The sequence below is a fragment of the Entelurus aequoreus genome, linkage group LG10 (genome assembly GCF_033978785.1).
Source record: "Entelurus aequoreus isolate RoL-2023_Sb linkage group LG10, RoL_Eaeq_v1.1, whole genome shotgun sequence".
Lineage (NCBI taxonomy): Eukaryota > Metazoa > Chordata > Actinopteri > Syngnathiformes > Syngnathidae > Entelurus > Entelurus aequoreus.
In genome coordinates this window covers 30144215-30151714 of record NC_084740.1, presented here as the reverse complement: position 1 = coordinate 30151714, position 7500 = coordinate 30144215, and the positions used below count along the sequence as shown (strand labels likewise).

The 7500-nt window shown below is 37.6% G+C and overlaps 1 long non-coding RNA gene across 1 annotated transcript in view; it reads right to left on the bottom strand.

Moving 5' to 3' along the window:
- The window catches only part of LOC133658447 (uncharacterized), a 144816-nt gene that overhangs the window by 67455 nt on the left and 69861 nt on the right, over positions 1 to 7500 (bottom strand). The gene's annotated exons all lie outside the window — the stretch shown is intronic.

The window sequence follows — 7500 nt, the reverse complement described above, 5'->3', positions numbered from 1 at the left end:
GCTGGGTCAAAAGTATACATACAGCAATGTTAATATTTGGTTACATGTCCCTTGGCAAGTTTCACTGCAATAAGGCACTTTTGGTAGCCATCTACAAGCTTCTGGCAGGCTTCTGGTTGAATTTTTGACCACTAGTTTTGACAAATTTGGTGCAGTTAAGCTAAATTTGTTGGTTTTCTGACATGGACTTGTTTCTTCAGCATGGGGTTTAAGTCAGGACATTCTAAAACCTTAATTCTAGCCTGATTTAGCCATTCCTTTACCACTTTTGACGTGTGTTTGGGGTCATTGTCTTGTTGGAACACCCAACTGCGCCCAAGGCCCAACCTCCGGGCTGATGATTTTAGGTTGTCCTGAAGAATTTGGAGGTAATCCTCCTTTTTCATTGTCGCATTTACTCTCTGTAACTCAGTGGCCTAGGGGTTATAGTGTCCGCCCTGAGATCGGTAGGTCGTGAGTTCAAACCCCGGCTGAGTCATACCAAAGACTATAAAAATGGGACCCATTACCTCCCTGCTTGGCACTCAGCATCAAGGGTTGGAATTGGGGGTTAAATCATCAAAAATGATTCCCGGGCGCGGCACTGCTGCTGCCCACTGTTCCCCTCACCTCCCAGGGGGTGAACAAGGGGATGGGTCAAATGCAGAGGACAAATTTCACCACACCTAGTGTGTGTGTGACAATCATTGGTACTTTAACTTTAACTTAACTGTAAAGAACCAGTTCCATTGGCAGCAAATCAGGCCCAGAGCATAATGCTACCACCCCAATGCTTGACGGTAGGCATGGTGTTCCTCGGATTAAAAGCCTCACCTTTTCTCCTCCAAACATATTGCTGGGTATTGTGGCCAAACAGCTCAATTTTTGTTTCATTTGACCACAGAACTTTCCTCCAGAAAGTCTTATCTTTGTCCATGTGATCAGCAGCAAACTTTAGACAAGCCTTAAGGTGTCGCTTCTGGAGCAAGGGCCTCCTTCTTGCATGGTAGCCTCTCAGTCCATGGCGATGCAAAACATGCTTGACTGTGGACTCTATGACACCTGTGTTCCATCATCATTCTTCCAATTCATTGCAGACCTGCTTTTTGGTGGTTCTCGGTTGACTCTTGATCATACTGACCAATTTTCTCTCAGCAGCAGGTTGATAGCTTGCGTTTTCTTCCTGATCGTGGCAGTGACAAAACTGTGCCATGCACATTATGCGTACGAACAATTGTCTGCACAGTTGCTCTTGGGACCTTAAGCTGCTTTGAAATGACTCCAAGTGACTTTCCTGACTTGTTCAACTCAATGATTCGTTTTTTCAGATGTGTGCTGCGTTCCTTTGACTTTCCCATTGTCGCGTTTGTAACAGAGTCTAATGGCTGCATCACATGAGCCCTATTTAAATGGGCTCAGATAAGTCAACAGGTGTTGTCAATCATAATCACTCACAGGAAGTTATGAGGCAATTAAGTTAATTTGATTTGATTGTAACTTTTCTACATCACCAAAATTGATAATGTATGTTGCTGTATGTATACTTTTGACCCAGTAGATTTGGTCACATTTTCAGTAGACCCATAATAAATTCGTAAAAGAACCAAACTTCATGAATGTTAATTGTGACAATCAAGTATCTGCTTCAATCACTATCAAAAAAAAAAAAGAGTTGTAGAAATGATTGGAAACTCAAGACAGCCATGACATTATGTCCTTCACAAGTGTATGTAAACTTTTGACCAAGACTGTATGTCTTATAAAGCTTTTTCACTGGTGTCCCAATGTTTACACATGACTAACATATTGTCCTGTAGTCCAGTGCCCAATGATAAACATCAGTTAAAAATGTATGTATTAAACATGTGTGTATAAAATATATACAGTGGGTAGAAAATGACTCGTTATACTTGACTTCAAACCATGTTTTTTTTTTCCAAGGATGTGGAGAAAATCAGTTGACGTTTACTAAATCACCCAGATTTGCAAAATTTCTCACGTCTTTGAATTGCTTACTTTCAAGGTTTAGCTTCACCAAAAATCATTGTGGTGTGTCGCGTTGTTTAGATTTGGAGGTACCTTTTTTAGTACATATTGTTGTTCTACTTGAACAAAAGTGAATGGGGTCAGTGAGGCCTGAACGACTTCACAACACTTGGCTGATGATCACGTTTGATTGACCGTTTTAGCTCAAACTCAGGAAACACAAAGAGCACAATTACACAACATCCTTTGTATGACAAAAAGTACTCCCTTTTTTGACAACCAAACTGCACGTGCCCATGGATAAAAATAAGCAAAATAACAATAAGCCTCTCCCATGAGCAGATGACAACATTTGGAATATGATTTAGCCTGATTGCCAAGTTGCTATCAGCATGCGGCCATAGGTAAACACAATGGATGAGACCCGAAGGGCTAACACCAACACGGGGGCCAGCGTGCGGGCCCTTGTCCCTGCTAAGAATCAGCAGAAGCCCCGCAGGAAACATCTGGAGGAGGCTGTCAGTGCAAACAATGTCGAAATGAGATAAGAGCCTTGTGAGTTAGGACTCAAGCCTCCCACCTACCAACATCCAGGTGGGCTGCAGCCTTGGCTTTAGCAGCTCAAAGGTCCAAATAATCAAACCACACTGTTTTGTTTTCTCACACTACCATCTGGTTGGTTGACGCTGTAACCTGTGTTCCATTGTCTGCGCTCTCATTTTGATCCATTGTCAGCTAGGCCCTCCAGAGACTGTCTTCATACAATGTTATTACCTCTGCAGGTCACCATTCACATCATTTCCTGCCATAGTCTTAACATCACTTGGGTAACAAATGGCAGTAGCCATCACCTTTTGATATTTAAGCTCTTGGTTTCTCAAAATACTACAACACAAAACATCAAGCTGTTTTGTGATGAAAGTGGTATTAATTGGAGAATAAAATATTAAAACAAAAAGTTAAGAAACAAGTCGCAAAAATGTCAAAAAAAAAGTTCAAATTTTAAGTCATAACCCAAATATAATTGTTATATGTTGAAAGTAGACAACTTGTCAGAATGGGGACATTTTATGAATGATAATATTAATAATAATATATATTACAATTAAAAATAAAATAACATTTTATGTTGTACAAGAAAAAGTTGTAATTCTGTGAATGCTCCAAATCATTCACACATGGTTTTCTACACCAAAATTTGTTTATTTATTAAACTTCTTCAACTTCTTGTTCTTCTTCTCAAGATTTTGGCGCGCTTTACCTTCCACATTATTCACCCGATTCAAACCGTTCGAACTTCAAACTCTTCAGCCTAGTCAGGAATTGCAGGCTATCCTTGACTAATTCTAAAAATTCCCAGATTTCCCAGAATTCCAGGTTTTACGGAACATTTTTCCCATTCAAAATGAATTGGCCATTTTTTAAACATCCACCATCTCTACATTTTTAAACCGATTCAAACCATTCCACCCTCAACACATTACACCATCCTGAAAATTTAAACTGCCTTTTTTCCTAATTCAAAACGTTTCCAGGATTTTCCAGAATTCCTGGTTTTCCAAAGCCCTATTTCCACCCTTTTTTCTGGTGAATACTCCTTCCACATTTCTCAACGCATTTCAACCGTTCCACCGTCAAAACATTCCTCTTAATCAGGACAAACTACTAAGTTGTTTTTTTTAACTGTAAAAATTCCCGGTTTTCCCGAAATTCCATAATACCATTTCTCAATTCCACATGTTACTACGTCAACATTTCTCGACCGATATGAAAAATTCCAACACCAACCATTTCAATTCATTCAGACCATTCAAGTTTTTTACCATGAAAAAAAAAATTCTAGCTTTTTCTGAAATTCCCAATTTTTTTGGAAATTCCCATTGAAATCAATGTGACATTCTTCAAAGCTCTACTTCAACAATTATAAAAAAATGACAGGATTTCAGTTCAACTTCAGCATTGGAGCATTCACACGCAATTCCTTCAGGAATTGCCTCATCTCGTTAGGAAAATAAAATTGTATTTTACCGAAAAATATGCCAAAAATAAAGTCATATAGTAACAAAGCGTAAAGTCCTAAATGCAAAATTATTTAAATCCCTGCAAAACATGTATTTTTTCTTGTAATATAGGTAAATCTAAGTAAATATTGAACATGGATGGATGGATATTGCTGAATTACTGTGGGAATAAAGTTGTAATTTTCCAAGTATAAATATATATTAATATGACTAGTAGGGGTGGCCACAGCCAGTCATTTGTATACATTTAAGTTTTGGCTTTTTTTTTTTTTTTTACACCGGATGTCTTTTCTGACACAACCCTGGAATGGAACCTAGCTTATGCCATGGAAGGCATAAGCACACACCGATACCCCCCACCAGGGATCAAAATCCTGATATCAGTATAAAGTAACAAAATTACAAGAATAAAGTCATAACGTTACAAGAAAAACACTTAATTTAAATTATGGTTGTTTTTATTATCATTTTATTTTGTGATTTGAACTATATTTATTTGAGGATGATTTTATTGTTGGCTTCTTGTATTTTTTTGTAAAAACACGTTGAATGGCCTTGTGTACAAATTATGCTCTATAAATATACTGAACAAAAATATAAACGCAACACTTTTGTTTTTGCTCCCATTTTTCATGAGTTCAACTCAAAGATGTAAAACGTTTATTATACACGCAAAATACCTATTCCTCTCAAATATTTTTCACAAATCTGTCTAAATCTGTGTTAGTGAGCACTTCTTTGTCAAGATAATCCATCCCAGCTCACAGAAGTGGCATAACAAGATAATGATTAAACAGCATGATTATTGTACAGGTGTGCCTTAGGCTGCCCACAATAAAATGCCATTCTGAAATGTGAAGTTTTGCTTTATTGGGGGTGTCGGGCGGTCTGAAAAGCAGTCAGTATCTGGTGTGACCACTATTTGTTGTTGTTTGTGGCCTGTGGAATGTTGGTCCACACCTCAATGGCTGTGCGAAGTTGCTGGATATTAGCAGGAACTGGAACATGCTGTCGTATACGCTGATCCACAGCATCCCAAACATGCTCAATGGGTGACATGTGCGGTTAGTATACTAGCCATGCAAGAACTGGGATGTTTTCAGATTCAAGGAATTGTGTACAGATCCTTCCAACTTGGGGCTGTGCATTGTCATGTTGTAACATGAGGTGATGGTCTCGGGTGAATGGCACAACAATGGATCTTGTCACGGTATCTCCATAAAAAATGCACTTGTGTTCATTGTCCATAACGTACACCTGCCCATACCATAACCCCACACCCATCATGGGCCACTCAATTCACGACGTTGACATCATCAAACCGCTCTCCCACACGACGCCACACACACTGTCTGCCATCTGCCCTGAACAGTGTAACCGGGATTCATCCATGAACAGAACACCTCTCTAACGTGCCAGACGCCATCTAATGTGAGCATTTGCCCACTTAAGTCGGTTACGAAGACAAACTGCAGTCAGGTCGAGACCTCGACGAGGACGACGAGCATGCAGATGAGCTTCCCTGCACAGTTTGTGCAGAAATTATTTGGTTATGCAAACCAATTGTTGCAGCAGTTGTCCGGGTGGCTGGTCTCAGATGATCATGGAGGTGCACCAGCTGGATATTGAGTTCCTGGGCTAGTGTGGTTACACATGGTCTGCGGTTGTAAGGCCGGTTGGATGTACTGCCAAATTCTCTGAAACACCTTTGAAGACGGCTTATGGTAGAGAGGTGAACATTCAATTCACGGGAAACAGCTCTGGTGGACATTCCTGCAGTCAACATGCTAACTGCACGCTCCCTCAAAACTGTGATAAAACCGCATATTTCAAAGTTGGCTATTATTGTGGGCAGCCTCAGGCACACCTGTACAATAATAATACTGTTTAATCAGCATCTTGATATGCCACACGTGTGGGGTGGGATGGATAACCTTGGCATATAAGAAATGCTCGCTAACACAGATTTAGACAGATTTGTGAAAAATATTTGAGAGAAATAGGTCTTTTGTGTATATAGTAAAAGTTGTAGATCTTTGAGTTCAACTCATGAAAAATGGGAGCGTTCATATTTTGGTTTAGTGCAAACTTGCCTTGCCTATTAAGAGAATACAGTTGAAATAATACCACCATAACGTATGGCATTAAGACGAGTTGAGAATGTTGAAAGTTATACTTCAGTGGAAGGTTCACAAAAAATAGAATAGTCAATGTTTTCAACACTTTTTACTACTTTTTCTATTCTCAACTTGGCCTTAATACTACAAAATGTATGCCACATGGCAGTTAATTACTTGACTTACAACTTCAGCATCACAATGGTCCCTTGAGACAGTTGATGACTTTGCATGAGAAAAAATTACAAACTCGGGAGAAAATAAAATAATTAAACTCGGAAGAAAACTGTGTCATTGGTGCAGATGAGTAGAGGACACAAGGGAGAACTGGTTCCTGTTACACTATAAAAAGGTCTCCCAGGAGACAACAGACATCTGAAAGCAAACTCACAGATTGTCCTGCAATCACACACGCACGCACATGCATGTACATACGCAGTACGCCCATAGGCATGTACGCGCAAACACAAAACCGGCCTGGATCGTCATATATTTATAAATATGCAAATTAAATGCAAATAGTGAGGAAAAGTAACATACTTGCTACTGTTGATTGTTGTTTCGATTCTTTTTTCATCAGATTTGTGGCAATAAAGTGATAAAAAAAAAGTTATTTCTTCAGGTTTTATAATCAAATATACTATGAATGGTTCAAAAAATTTGCAACGTACTGTATATACAATTATGTATTATATTGAATTATATTATGTATGTATAAAATGTATTTGTTTTTCATTTTCCATATATATATATATATATATATGTATATAAATACATACATATATATACATATATATATATATATATATATATATATATATATATATATATATATGTATATATATATACATACATATATATATACATATATATATATATATATATATGTATATATACATACATATATATACATATATATATATATATATATATATGTATATATACATACATACATATATACATATATATATATATATATATATATATATATATATATATATATATATATATATATATATATATATATATATATATATATATATATATATATATATATATATACCAGGCATGTGATTTGACCACAATGAAAAAGACTGAAACAATTTCCGGGGGTCTGGGGGACGAAGGCCCCCAGCCAGGTCCAGGGGGGGACAAGGGGGGCAACTCCCCCGAAGCTCCTGGTTTTTCACCAATTTAACATGCTAAAATTAACAAAGACAGCACCATTTGAAGAAAATATTTTAGTGTTTAAAGACATGAAAACATTAATAGAACATACATAACCCAATTATAATAATGAATCACTGTATATGGTTCAGTCCCAACAGTATTTAGTCACTAATATTTACATCTTGTGTTCATTTCACATCCACAGGTGTCACATTGATCAGTGATAT